At 37.9% G+C, this 13,787-nt stretch overlaps 1 protein-coding gene across 3 annotated transcripts in view; it reads right to left on the bottom strand.

The window, feature by feature from the left end:
- LOC309647067 (carbonic anhydrase 13) overlaps positions 1 to 13,546 on the bottom strand; it is a 44,407-nt gene extending 30,861 nt beyond the window's left edge. For all 3 annotated transcript variants that reach the window (XM_082434046.1, XM_082434045.1, XM_082434047.1), the window contains exon 1: positions 9,851 to 13,546. The gene's annotated coding sequence lies outside the window, so the exon portion shown is untranslated. The remainder of the gene's footprint in view (positions 1 to 9,850) is intronic.
- Positions 13,547 to 13,787: the final 241 nt, after the last annotated feature.

Genomic DNA, 13,787 nt, shown 5'->3' with positions numbered 1-13,787 from the left:
GCTAAGCACCCTTATTCTCCACTAAGTCTATAGATATAGTTGGGGATACATGTATGCACTGTATGAATGCAGTGAAAGAGATCGCGAAAGCTCAGAATTCCATGAGCCATTTTCTCACGGTGCCCTTGTCTCAGATCAACTGTCTCATATTTTATAAACCCAAGGAACCTCTCTGTAAGGAGCTTAGTATACCCATTTTCAGTAACTCAGATGATTAGCACATCAAAGTGAATAATGCTCTAAGTAAATGTCAGTTCCTAATGCTCAAGAATAGTTCTTGAAGGAATGAATAAATGAATGAATGGACCAAAACTGTTAAAGAAGTTCCAATTAGTGGGTTTCAAATCCTTCCCAAATTGTTACTTTTACTGCTTGGGTACACAATTTCCTCTGGCTTGAATGTATTGTATAGTCTATCCAATTTTCCAAAAGAGCAACCTAACTATTGGAAACAATCAAATAACCATTTATAGAAACTGTATAGAAACTGTATAGAAACTGTTAGATAATCTGTAGAGCATCCACACAATGGGCTACTAACAAGATTTGAAAAGAATGAAGAAAATCTCCATGAACAGAGATGGGGTGAGTCCTGCGACAGATTTGGTGGAAAAAAAGGGGAAAAAAAAGCAAAGGTGCAAAAGAGTGTATATAATATGCTACATTTTTTATAATTTTAAAAAAGAAAAATAAGAATTTGTATACATACTTACAGATTTTCTCCAAAAAAATTATTGAGGATAAACCACAAGTTAACAAAAATGGTTCCTTATAGAGGATGGTTGGGGATGGGGTCTATAGGGATGAAAGTGAGATTTCTCAGTATTTCTTTTTAATTTTCTAATCATAAATGTTTTATATTTTCAAAAAATTAAAGAGGATTTAAAAAACACTAAAATTTAATTTAGGCAGAAACAAATGAACTTAACTGTATATTAATGTGATAATATAACCACACAGAAAAAAAAATATGTTTTGAATAGAGTACTCTTGCTATATATCCTTAATAGAGTATATTACATATTAAGAAGAACTGCAAAACAATCTTGAACTTTACTGCTAGATTTAATTTTGGTAGTAATATCAGTGTTGTCATTGTGAAACCATTTTTGTGTATACTTCTTATATTAAGAAAGAACAATGAGTAAATATATTGATAACCTCTGGAACCAATGATTTTCACTCTGGTTTATACAAATATGAAATGGCAAAAGCTAAGATGAACACTGTCGTACTAGATTTGAATATTCTGTTCACTGAAAGATGCTAAAAGCAGTAACACCCCAATGCCAGTGAAGCTAAAAAAACAAACTTTATGGCTCCTCACTTATGGACTTCTTATAAGGCCCTATACCTAATTTTATATTTGTAATTTTGTATTCCTCTTTAAAAAAAAAAAGACAATTCCAAAATTATATTAGCTTCAGGCTCCACAAATCTGCATCTACCTCTTGCTGTGGGACACCTGGCCCCCAGATTTTGATTTCTGAACTCCTTTACCCTTTACAAGGAATCAGAGCCCCTTGGAGAAGTGGCTGGTTTCAGAAATGGAACAAGGAAAGATCAAGGTGAGAGCCTAGAACATATTTTTTATGCCAGAAAGCTAGAAAGTGATCAAAAACTAATGAATCAAGAGAATGAGACACAAGCCAAAGAATGGGAGAAAACACTTTCAAAAGACACATATAATAAAGGGCTGTTATACAGCCTTTATACAAAATACTCTTAACCTTAACAATAAGAAAATAACTTGATTTTTTAAAATGTGCCAAAGAACTTAACAGGCACCTCACCAAAGAAGATATACAGATGGCAAATAAGCATATAAAAGATGTTCCACATCATATGTCACCAGGGAAATGCAGATTAAAATGAGATACCACCTATTCAGAATTGGTGAAAATCCACAACACTGACAACACCAAATGCTGGCAACAATCTAGAGCAATAAGAACTCTCATTTACTGTGGTGGGGATGCAAAATGGTAAGAAGACAGTTTGGCAATTTCTTACAAAACTAAGCATACTCTTACCGTATGATCCAGCTATTACACTACTTGGGATTTACCCAAATGAGTGGAAAACTTGTGTCCACACAAAAAACTGCACATGGATGTTTATTGCAGCTTGATTTATAATTGCCAAAACTTGGAAGCAACCAAGATGTCTCCTTCAGTAGGTGAATAGATAATTAAATTGTGGTATATCCAGACAACAGGATATTATTATTATTAAAAAGAAATGAGCTATCATCATGAAAAGACGTGGAGGTAACTTAACTGCATATTTCTAAGTGAAAGGAGCCTATCTGAAATGGCTACATAGCGTATAATTCCAACTATATGACATTCTGAAAATGACAAAACTATGGAGACAGTAAAAAGATCAATGGTTGCTAAGGGGGTGCTGAGACGAACAGGCAGAGCACAGAGGATTTTCAGGGCAGTGAAACTATTCTGTATGATACTATTATGATGAATAAATGTTATTATAAATTTGTTCAAATCCATAGAATGTAAAACACCAAGAATGGACCCTAATGTAAACTATGGACGTTGGGTGATTATGATGTGTCAATGTAGGTTCATCATTGGTAGCAAAGGTACCCTCTGGTGGGAGAATGTTGATAACGGTTGAGGCTATGCATGTGCGCTGGTAGCGGGTATTTGGAAACTCTCTGTACCTTCCTCTCAATTTTGCTGTGAACCTAAAACTGCCACCCAAAAATAAATTATATAAAAAAAACCAGACCCATAAAATAGACCCTTAAAAAAATTAATGGGGTCATGTAAAACACATACACACACACACCTCCCACAGGAGCTAGCTTACAGGAAGTCCCACTGCCAGATTTGGGACAATTTGGCCACCAGAAAGAATAATGATAATAATACATTACATGGTGGTGGTACAGAATGAGAGAGAAAGTGAACTTCTTTATGAGAGAATACAGATGAAATGACAGAATTTTAAACAACCATTTTTGCAAGGACAGTATTTCAGGCAAGAATCAGTAATGGGCGCTAAAACTTCTGGGTGAAAGGTTTGGCTATTAGTGAATAAAATATTCACACAGTCTAGGATTAAGAGACAAAAGATACATAACAACAAAACATAATGTGTGACCCTCAATTAGATCCTAGATTGGGGGAAAAGCTGTAATAGATGCTTTGGGGACAATTGGAGAAATATAAGCATGGACAGCATGTGGTATTATTGAAATGATGTTAATTTTCATAGGTGCGATGATGGTACTGAGAATACTTTAGGAGATGAATGTTAAAGCTATAAGGCCGAAGTACCTTGATGTCTGCAACTGATTCTCAAATGTCTCAGTCAATAACTGGTGACGCTAGTTGAGGCATGTTTGGGGGCTCATGATGCCATTCTTAGACTTTTTCTGTGGGTTTTCGTTTTTTCAAAAGAATTTGGGGGGCCAAATCAATGAACCCTCAAATCAATGGACCTATTAACTTGCTAAGTAACCTTTTATAACTTTGTGTGGACTTTCTCCTTAACAAGGAGCCTCTGACTCTGGGATCATAGCCATCAAGTGTAAACAAGTAAAGTGAGATTAACACTGGCCAGAGAACCCAGGATATGGTCATCAACTCCATTTCACTCTTGAACCAGTTAGATCCAGTACAAGCTTCCTTCGCAGAAAAACATGCTTAGGTCACCTCTCCTCAATGAATCAGATACTGTATGTATGAGAGGCACTTGTAAATTACAACTCTAGCCATACAAATATTCAATTAAGTATAGTAACATATTAAAAAAATATCAAGGTATGAATTAAAATTCTTTTGTTAGGGGACATACGCAGATTCTTCCTCAGAAATACACTTTTTTTTTTCCCCAGGGACTCTTTTTACAAATTCTACATGTGAACTGAAGTGGCTGTTTTCATCTGACTTTTACCCAGCAGGAAACTGACATGAGCAAGGTTCCTCATTCCTCAGTTACCTAGAGAAGCAAGCCTCACTGTCAGGAACACGGCCCCCGTCTGCAGAGTCCCACATCCAAGGTGCTCTCACTTTGTACCCATTTCCTTCATTCATCAAGTCCTGTGATTTGCACAGCTGGGACTGATTAACCACAGGACTTGTCATTTGATTCATTTGATGTCTTGTGGAGAGTGTTAATTTTATGGAGCTGATACTATATGTGGTTTCAATTTCTTTAATTTCCCATTGCTAAGGTTATGCTGGGTTAGAATTGAACAAGGCAAGCTCTCCAGATTACAATGAGGCCCAAAGGGGCTTAAAGGTCTTGCTCAAGGGACAGAGGTTTCACGCTAGGATGAGAATTCTCGTACCAGAATTGGAAAGGTGACTACAAGGAATCACCTCTTAAGTCACTTCTCAGATTATAACTTTCAGAAACTAGAGCAAAACATTTTGTCCCATATTGTCAGACAAGAGCACATTGCTAAAACTCTGCCTGCTATATTTTTGTTCTTTTGTTTAATCTCACACTGTTTTCTACAGTGACAGAAATGTATCCATACCCTATTTTATAGTACTTTGTGTCTTATTTAAACATATTATAAGAGTAGATAAAGTGTGAAAAAGGAGAGAGCTAAGATTACTTAAAAGAAAATGAAGCTGTATAAACATCAGAACAGTGTTGAAAAGTCCAGATAATTCATGCCAAAATAATAATTCAAAATAATTAACTAAAAGAATTTAGTTAATTTTTCCTTGGTTTGGAATGAACAAGTCAATGTCACTCTATTCCTGCCAACTCTCTGAAATATAATGACAGAGAGAAATTAGGGTGCTGACAGACATTCTGTCATCAGCTCTTCTAAAGTTTATTTATCCTTTTCCGTCCTCTAGGAAAGGACAGTCTATTCTATCAAGAACGATTCCCATATCCCCATCTCAGCAACAAGGAAGGCTTCATACATCCTCACTCCAATAAGTTCCCTACCTGGATCCCACCATTCCACCACTGAAAGCTTGATGCACTAGCCTTGGACACCTAGCAAAACCTCCCACTCCCATCAAAAACATACCATTATATCCTTTATTAACCAACGCTACCACCTCCACTCCTTCTTTGTCGTTGCCATCAGCATACTAATGTGTTCTAGAATTTTCTCTCTTTAGGAAAAAGTTTCTTGCAGAACATACATACAGCTCCCATTTGCTACCCACCTGTCCTCTCTGGTGTTCCTTGAGTTTTTCCTCTCTATACTTAACTATATTAGTAAGGTTTCTCCAGAGACATAGGACCACACACCGTGCACGCACTTGTGTGTGTGTGTGTGTGTGTGTGTGTGTGTGTATGTTATAAAGATATTTATTATAAGGAACTGGCTCACACAATTATGGAAGCTGACAAGTCCCAAAATCTGTAGGATGAGCCAGCAAGCTGGGGACCCTGGAGTGTCAATGGTGCAGATCCAGCCTGAAGGCCAACAGGCTTGAGACCCAGGAAGAGCCAGTGTTTCAGTTCCAGTCCGAGGGCCATAAAAAGTTAATGTCACAGTTCATAGGCAGTCGGGCAGGAGGAATTCTGTCTTACTTGGGAAAGGGTCAGCCTTTTTGTTTTATTCGGGTCTTCAGTTGAAGGATGAGACCCACACACATTAAGAAGGACAATCTGCTTCACTCAGTCTACTGATTTCAATGTCAATTTTATTCAAAAACACCCTTGCAGAAAAGATCCAGGATAATGTTTGACCAAATATCCTGGCACCCTGTGGCCCAGTCGAGTTGAGACATGAAATTAACCATCACACAAACCTTTAAATTTGGGGGGCTTGGGGCTTTCCACTAGGATCTCTCCTCTCTCTACACTCTCTTCCTAGGTACTTCTATCACTTTCTAGGATGTAATCTACATAGTTCAGCTATCTCTTCCAGCATTATCCAAGTTTTACATATTCAACTATTTACATTAAAAAAAAAAAAAGTAGGAATTCCCTGGTGGTGCAGTGGTTAAGAATCTGCCTGCCAATGCAGGGGATACGGGTTCGAGCCCTGGTCCAGGAAGATCCCACATGCCGCAGAGCAACTAAGTCCATGTGCCACAACTACTGAGCCTGCACTCTAGAGCCCGGGAGACACAACTACTTAAGCCCGCGTGCCTAGAGCACATGCTCTGCAAAGAAGAGAAGCCACCGCGATGCGAAGCCCACGCACAGCAACGCGGCCAAAAATTAATTAATTAATTAAATTTTTTTTTTTTAAAGTAAAAAGAAAAGTGAAATTTGTTTAAATTATGTATCTTATTTAACCCGACATATCCAAAATGTTGTTTCAACGTGAATTAATAGAAAAAAATTAATGAGTGTGCCAATTATCAATTTAAAATTAAATTGAGTAATATTGAATTAAATATCATTATGAAAGTCAGCATTAATTACTGCTCTGTGATAAAGGAGCGTTAAGAATTTCTTTGTAGCAAGCACAATGTTAATGTTTTTTCAGTAGAGGGACATTGCAGGAAGGGAGACTGTTTTCCTGGTTCTGGCGTGCTACATTTTTTGTTTTCTTCTTGCTCCTCTTGGGCTGCTGGCAGGAACACATGTGGGTGGACTTGCAGGGGCACCCTGGTCCAGCCTCACACCCAGAGTGTGCAGTCCCTTGGCAAGCTCACAGCCTCAGCCCCAGCCCAGTGACTGTCTCACTGCACTTCCTGAAGCAGGCACCACATACCCCAGCTCTCATGCCACCCTGCTGGCAAGCAGATGCCCCAGCTCCCTGTGCACACCAGCCCACCAGCCTCAGGCAGCCTGCACCATGACGGTATCTGCCGTGGTGCTCTTGACCCAGACCTGTGCATTCTAGGCTGTGCATCACCCTGCCAGAGAGCTGGTGCCCCATGCTCGGAGTCCCTTTGCAACCTGCATGCCAGACTTATCCCACTGTACCCTGGAGGGGCGTTGTCTGCTTGCCTGGCAACCCTGGACCAGCTCCTATCTGGGCCACCCTTTAAACTCCTCTGCCATCTAGTGGGCTGCAACCACACTTCTCCAGAGATATGAAATCCTAACCTTGGAAAGGAGGCCAACTACCAAGTTTGTCCTTCCTTCAGAACTCTCCCTTAGCCTAAGGGTATTCCTTAGCATTCTCCTTTACATCTTATTCCCTGTTAGAGTTAATAATTCTTTACAGTAAACTTTTCTTGTACAAGTTATTGTGTGATTTCTGTCTCTTGGTTGGACCTTAACTGACACAGTATATCTTTTACATTCTTTTTTTCTTACTAAGTGTTCTAAATCTGGTTTGTATTTTACTGTTACAGAATATCTCAATTCTGGCCAGCCCCTTACAAGTGACTGATGGCTGTATGTGGTCAATGGCTACTACACTGGGCAGCACAGTTCTAGATCTCCCGAACTCATTCAACTTCTGCAACTTCAGGTGTCCAGAATGGAATTATTTATTCCTCTCCCCATCCCAATCTCCTTCTCAAAAATTTTCCTATCTCATTAAATGGCACCACCACACACTTGGTTGCACAAGTCAGAAGCTTAATACTCATACTTCCTGCTGGTCTCTTTCTCCCCTCACCTCTAAATTTTGTTGATTTTGACTCCTAAACAATCAGTTAATATGACAAAACCAGAAAAGAAAGAAAACTATACTTTAAGCATTAAATCCAAATCCAAAAGATGTATAATTTTATAAAAGTTCTTATGCCATTCCTTCCTAATCAATATTTCAGTTTCTTAAAAAGTATCAACATTCCATATTAATTAGGATGCAGTGAGATAGGCATGTTCATACTCTGTTGGTAGAAACGTAAAATATATGATATTTCTGGAAACGAGTTGTTAACTTAAATCAAGTATTTTAAGTATTTGTAATCTTAGATCTTATTCCTAGTCATGCTTTCCAAGAAAATATTAGGAGATTGCTCAAAGGTTTATGTAGAGGGATGTTCATCACAGTGTATTTATAACAGAAGAAATCAAGAAACAATGGAAATGCTAATGATAAGAAGAGAGTTGAAATAACATTGAACATCAAAAAGATATAACTTTAGAAAGATATTAAATATATTTTTAAATATACTTAGTATATATGTTTACATTTATAGATTATACACTTTTATCTAAAGAAAAATTCCAATTTTTAATAAACAACAGAGTATATTTGCTTAGAAAAAAAGGTTGCCAAGAAATATATTTTTAAAAATCTAAGTGGTGGAATTTATTCATTGTTCAAAAATATTTTTCAGGTTCCCTCTATGTGCCAGACACTGTTTTAGGTACAGGGGATATAGCAGCTGCACTAGCCAGCTTCCAAGATAGTCTTCAATGATCCTCATCTGGTATTCAGCTCCTTTTGTAGCCTCCTTCTTCACTGAATAGGACCAGCACGTGTGATTTTAAAAATACAGTGGGGGACTTCCCTGGTGGCGCAGTGGTTAAGAATCCACCTGCCAATGCAGGGGACACGGGTTTGAGCCCTGGTCCAGGAAGATCCCACATGCTGCGGAGCAACTAAGCCCATGTGCCACAACTACTGAGCCTGCGCTCTAAAGCCTGCGAGCCACAACTACTGAGCCCATGAGCCACAACTAATGAGCCCGTGTGCCACAACTACTGAAGCCCACATGCCTTGAGCCCATGCTCCGCAACAAGAGAAGCCACCACAATGAGAAGCTCATGCACCACAGCGAAGAGTAGCCCCTGCTCACCACAATTAGAGAAAGCCCACGCATAGCAACAAAGACCCAATGCAGCCAAAAATAAATAAATTTTTAGAAAAATAAATAAAAAAATAAAAATACAGTGGAAGCGATAGTGTGTAACTTCTGAGTCTAGATCATAAAAGACACAGTTTCTCCCTTGATTTCTTGGATCATTCAGTTTGGGGGTAGCCAGCTTCCACAGCTGAGGATACTCAAATAGCCCTGTGAAGAGACTGTCCTGGAGAGGATTTGGGGTATCCTGGCCATAGCCAGCACCAACCTGCAGCCACGTGAGTTGCTTTGCAAGAAAACCCTCCAGCCCCAGGCAAGCCTTCAGATGACTGCAGCCTCGGTCAACATTTAACTGAATCTCATGAAAGACCCTGAGCCAGAACCATCAAGTCAAGCCACTCACAAATTCCATACCCACTGAAATCATGAGAAAATAAATGATGAGTGTTATTTGGAGCAAATAAATTTGGGGGTGAGTTGTTATGCATTAGAGAACAAATATAGCAGCAAACAAAACCAGATAAAAATGCTCTGCTTCTATGGAGCCTACATTCTAGCAGGAGGAGACAGATAATAAGCAAAGTAAATACATATATGGGATGCTATATGGTGATAATGGGATAGCGGAGAAGGAGGGCAGGGATGTAGGAGGACTTGGAATTTTACAGAGGTAGTCGTGGAAGCCCCCCACTGAAAAAAAATGGCATTTGAGAGAAGACCTGAAAGAGGTAAGGGAGGAGCTTTGCAGCTATTTAGGGGGAGAGTGCTCCAAAAGAAGGGTCGAGAAGCAAGAGCACGCCTGGCATGATTACAGAAAAGTAAGAAAGCAGTGGGGGCGGTGGCGAGGGTTGTCAAATAGGGCTTTGCAGGCCATTGTAAGTACTTTGGCTCTATTCTGAGTGATGTGGGAAACACTGGAGGTTTTGAGCTGAGGAATGACATAATCTGATTAACATTTTAGCAGGATTCCTCTGGCTGCTGGGTTGAGTAGAGATTAAAGCAGGGGAACAAGTTAGGAAGCTATTACAGTAAATACAAATGAAAGAAAGACGGTGAAGAGTTAAATCAAAATGCAATAATTGCTGGTTGTTCACATCCTTCTTTATACTTTTCTGAATTTTCCAAATTTCTACAATGACTCTTCATGACTTTTCTAATCCAAAAGGAAAACAATGTTCATGAAATACCTTACAGTCCTCAGTATTTTCTGTTGTATTTATCATAATATAGATGCCGATGTAATTCTTAGTAGGATTTCAATACAACGGAGTTGCTGTAAAACATCACAAAAAAAGAGAGTCAAAAACTGTCAACTTTAGTCTGTATAGACTCTGAACATAGTATCAACTGAAAAACAACTCAAAATCATTTTTGAGCTTTAGACAACTTGAGTGTTTACATTATCAGCTAAACTTGATAATTACAAAGCACAGCAGCCTTTCATTTTGTTTTAAACACTGCTGAAATTTGGAGTGTCAAATGTTAATTTAACAGCTCACTGACTCCTTTGCAGTTACCAATTTTCTTAGTTTTAAACATGCACCTGCTAAATATTTCCCAATTCCTATAATTTTTAACCACTACTTATATTTTAACCTAGCATCACAAAAAATGTGAAAGGACCTCATGCGCTCTTTGAATATTTTTATTGCCTTTGTGATATGGATTTGACCGTTTTCACCTTCAGATATTTCATGTGTAAGCTGTCCTTTATGACTGTAATCAGTTCAGGTTCAGGATTTCTAGGCATTTGGCCAGATTACTCTGGATAAAATCTACTTAATTAAATTAAAAACATATTTGCCAAGCATCTATCACTTCCAAGGAACAGTACTACAAGAAGATAAAAAGAAGTGTTCTTGTAGGTATTTTTTAGTCATGCTAAAGATGATAGAGCTTTAAAGTCATTTTTACTGTATTGGCTACAATTTCTTCCTGCTTTTTATACTTCAAGGAATTTTATTTCATTCAGCAAATGTTTATGTCACACCTCTCATGCACTGGAAATATGGAATCCTGGATGGAAATAACAAAGGTGAGTAATGGATCCGGCCCCTGAAAAGTGCATGGACTAGTTGAGAGACCAGTAATATGATATTTGAATTTAAATTATAGAAAATAAATAATAAAAATATAAAGCCTGTGATCTACCTCCAACAGCTTTATAATAACCTGAGGAAGTGAGTCGTTTTTCCTACACTGCAAAGAGTTAATCATCTTTTTTCATTTACTGGTTCTATTTTCCAGATATTTCCAGGAATTTGACCTAAACAGAAAGGTTGAAGGTCCTGTCTGCTCTGCTCTGCTCTGCTTTATTATATAGAATATGTTATAGATGTTTATTCTTAGTCTGAAAATAAATGCTTCTGTCACTGAAGGGTTAAAGGAAGAAAAGAATCTCCATTTCTATAATCAATCATGAAAATTTTCATGATAATTGGCTCCTCACAAGAAATGCAGATTTCACTGAAGCGTAGCTTTACTATTTATTTGGCCCACAAAGAAACTATACAGAAAGGCAGAATGTATATCATTTTTACTGACTGTTCTTCACGAATTGGATACACAAAGGAGCCATAGCAGGGACACCAACATCCCAGGTTCTCCATGTCTTCATTACCCCTCATCATTTATTTCCTGGACCATTACCTCCCTGCCTAAAACCATCCCTTCTTCCGAACTATTTTTATGCTGCCAACTGAATTGGTTCCATACACAAAGCCATAAAACTCGCGCGTGTGTGTGTGTCTGTGTGTGTGTGTGTGTGTGTGTGTGTGTGTTGGGTGACACAGAGGAAAAGGGACTCCTTCAGTCCCCATAGAATAAAATCCCAAACTCTGTTATTTGCTTGTCTTCCTTTTTTCTCTTCCTTCCTCATTCCTTCCTTCAAAATTCAGTCTAAAAGACATTAGGTCTTAATAAAGGAGGGAAGGTGGCAGCAGGCTAGGGAAGGTCACAGCCTGAGCAGGGTGAGGAAGCCATATCTTCAGATGGCAGCAGCCAGAGCAAATTTTGCAAGCCCATTAGGAGTTAGGAGGGAACCTGCATAGGGTGGAGGTGGGGGGACTGGCAACAGTGAAGGAAGATTTGTTACAAGCAGGAAGATGAATCAAATGAGTACATATATTTAGAATAATAGGAGTCCGTTTTCTCATTGATGGAGAAAGAAATTACAAATATGGAAAGGTAGAAAACTAAAATAAATCCTATGGTATTCAACTGGAACTGGAATAATTGGAATTGGAAATATTGGCATGAACTCATGGTTTGCACATACAGAAATACATACAGTTGGTGAGGTGTGTGAATGTATATAGGTAGGTAGCTAGACAGACAAATGGTATAAACATACATGCATATATTGCCTAGCTCTGCCCACTGAGAAGATGTGGAAGCATCAACAACCCAGATTTTGGTTTCTAAATATTAATCTCCTCTAAAAGGAACCAGGGCTCCATGGAGATTTGACTGATTCTAGGACTAGAAAAGTGTAGGTCCTAGATGAACCTGGAATGCTTTGTTGTGCAAGAAAGTACGGAGGTAGTCAAGGAATGGTGGGGACAAGTAAAAAGGATATACATAAAGGAGCACTCACTTGTCAAATATGGGGCAATGTGAACATCAAAATAAATTATGAAAATAATATCCATTGAATAATATCCACTGAATAAAATAGCATCTCATGAGCCCATACTTAAATAAATAAATAAATAAATAAAGGAGAAAGTTTTTACTTACAATGGAATGTCAACTGATGACTGTAGAAGGAATGATGGAAATAAAGTAATTATAATTTCACAGTCATCATAGTAATAATTAATTCATCCAAGAAACATCAATGTGTACCAAAACCAGCATATAAAACTTTGATGAGGAATGGGATACTTACATAATTCCAAATACCTCCTCACAAAATACTTATTGATTAAAATGAGGAAAAGAGTAACTTTATAGTGAAGAAAGCTGGTGGGTATCATCTTAATTAAGTGACCAGAAGTTACACCCCCTATAATGGGACAAGTCAAAATCATGTACCACCTTATAGGATGCAATGAGAAGATCACAGTATCACCTCTGTGCTATTTCTCCCCCACCAAAAAAAAAAGTATGCATTCTGAATTTTATGATAAAGAAACAACAAAAAAAAACCCAATTAAGAACATTCTACCTGGGGGAATTCCCTGGCAGTCCAGTGGTTAGGACTCCACACTCTCACTGCAGAGGGCCTGGCTTTGATCCCTGGGTGGGGAACAGGGATCCTGCGAGCCACACAGTGCAGCCAAAAAAAAAAAAAAAAAAAAAATTCTGTCTAATAACTGGACTATTATTGTCAAAAGTGTCAAGCCAAGAGAACCAAGGCAAGATTGAGGTGCTGTTCCAGATAAGAGTTGACTAAAGAAACATGGTAACTACCTGGCAAGGCTATCATTCAGATTTGATGGGGAGAGAAAGAGTTTTACTGACAAGCAAAAGCTAAAAGAGTTCAGCACCACTGAAACAGCTTTACAAGAAATGTTAAAAGGACTTCTCGGAGCAGAAAAGAAAAAGCCACAACTAGAAATATGAAAATTATGAGAGGAAAAATCTAATTGATAAAGGCAAATATACAGTAAAGGTAGTAGATCAACCACTTATAAAGATAGTAGGTAGATTAAAAGACAAAGGTAGAAAATCATGTTATATCCCCAATAAGTACTTAAGGGATACACAAAACGAAAGATGTAAAATATTATATCAAGAATGTTAAATGTGGTGGTGAGGGGAGTAAAAATGCAGAGCTGTTAAAATGAGTTGGAACTTAACAGATCAACAACTTAAAAATAATCATGTATATACATATGATATACATATGTATAAATATGTTATATATATATATATAGCCACATATAAACTTCATGATAACCAGCAACCAAAACTCTATGATAGATACACACACACACAAAAGAGAAAGGAATCCAAACAACACTAAAGACAGTCAACAAATCACAAGGAAAGAGAAAAAAAAACTATAAAAACAACCAGTAAACAATTAACAAAATGGCAACAAGTACATGCCTATCAATAATTACTTTAAATGGAAATGGACTAAATTCTCCAATCAAAGGACACAGAGTGGCTGAATGG

This window comes from Balaenoptera physalus (genome assembly GCF_965194825.1).
Source record: "Balaenoptera physalus genome assembly, chromosome: 17".
Classification (NCBI taxonomy): domain Eukaryota; kingdom Metazoa; phylum Chordata; class Mammalia; order Artiodactyla; family Balaenopteridae; genus Balaenoptera; species Balaenoptera physalus.
Note: the sequence above shows the minus strand (reverse complement) of the source record. Positions and strands in the feature narration are given on the sequence as shown.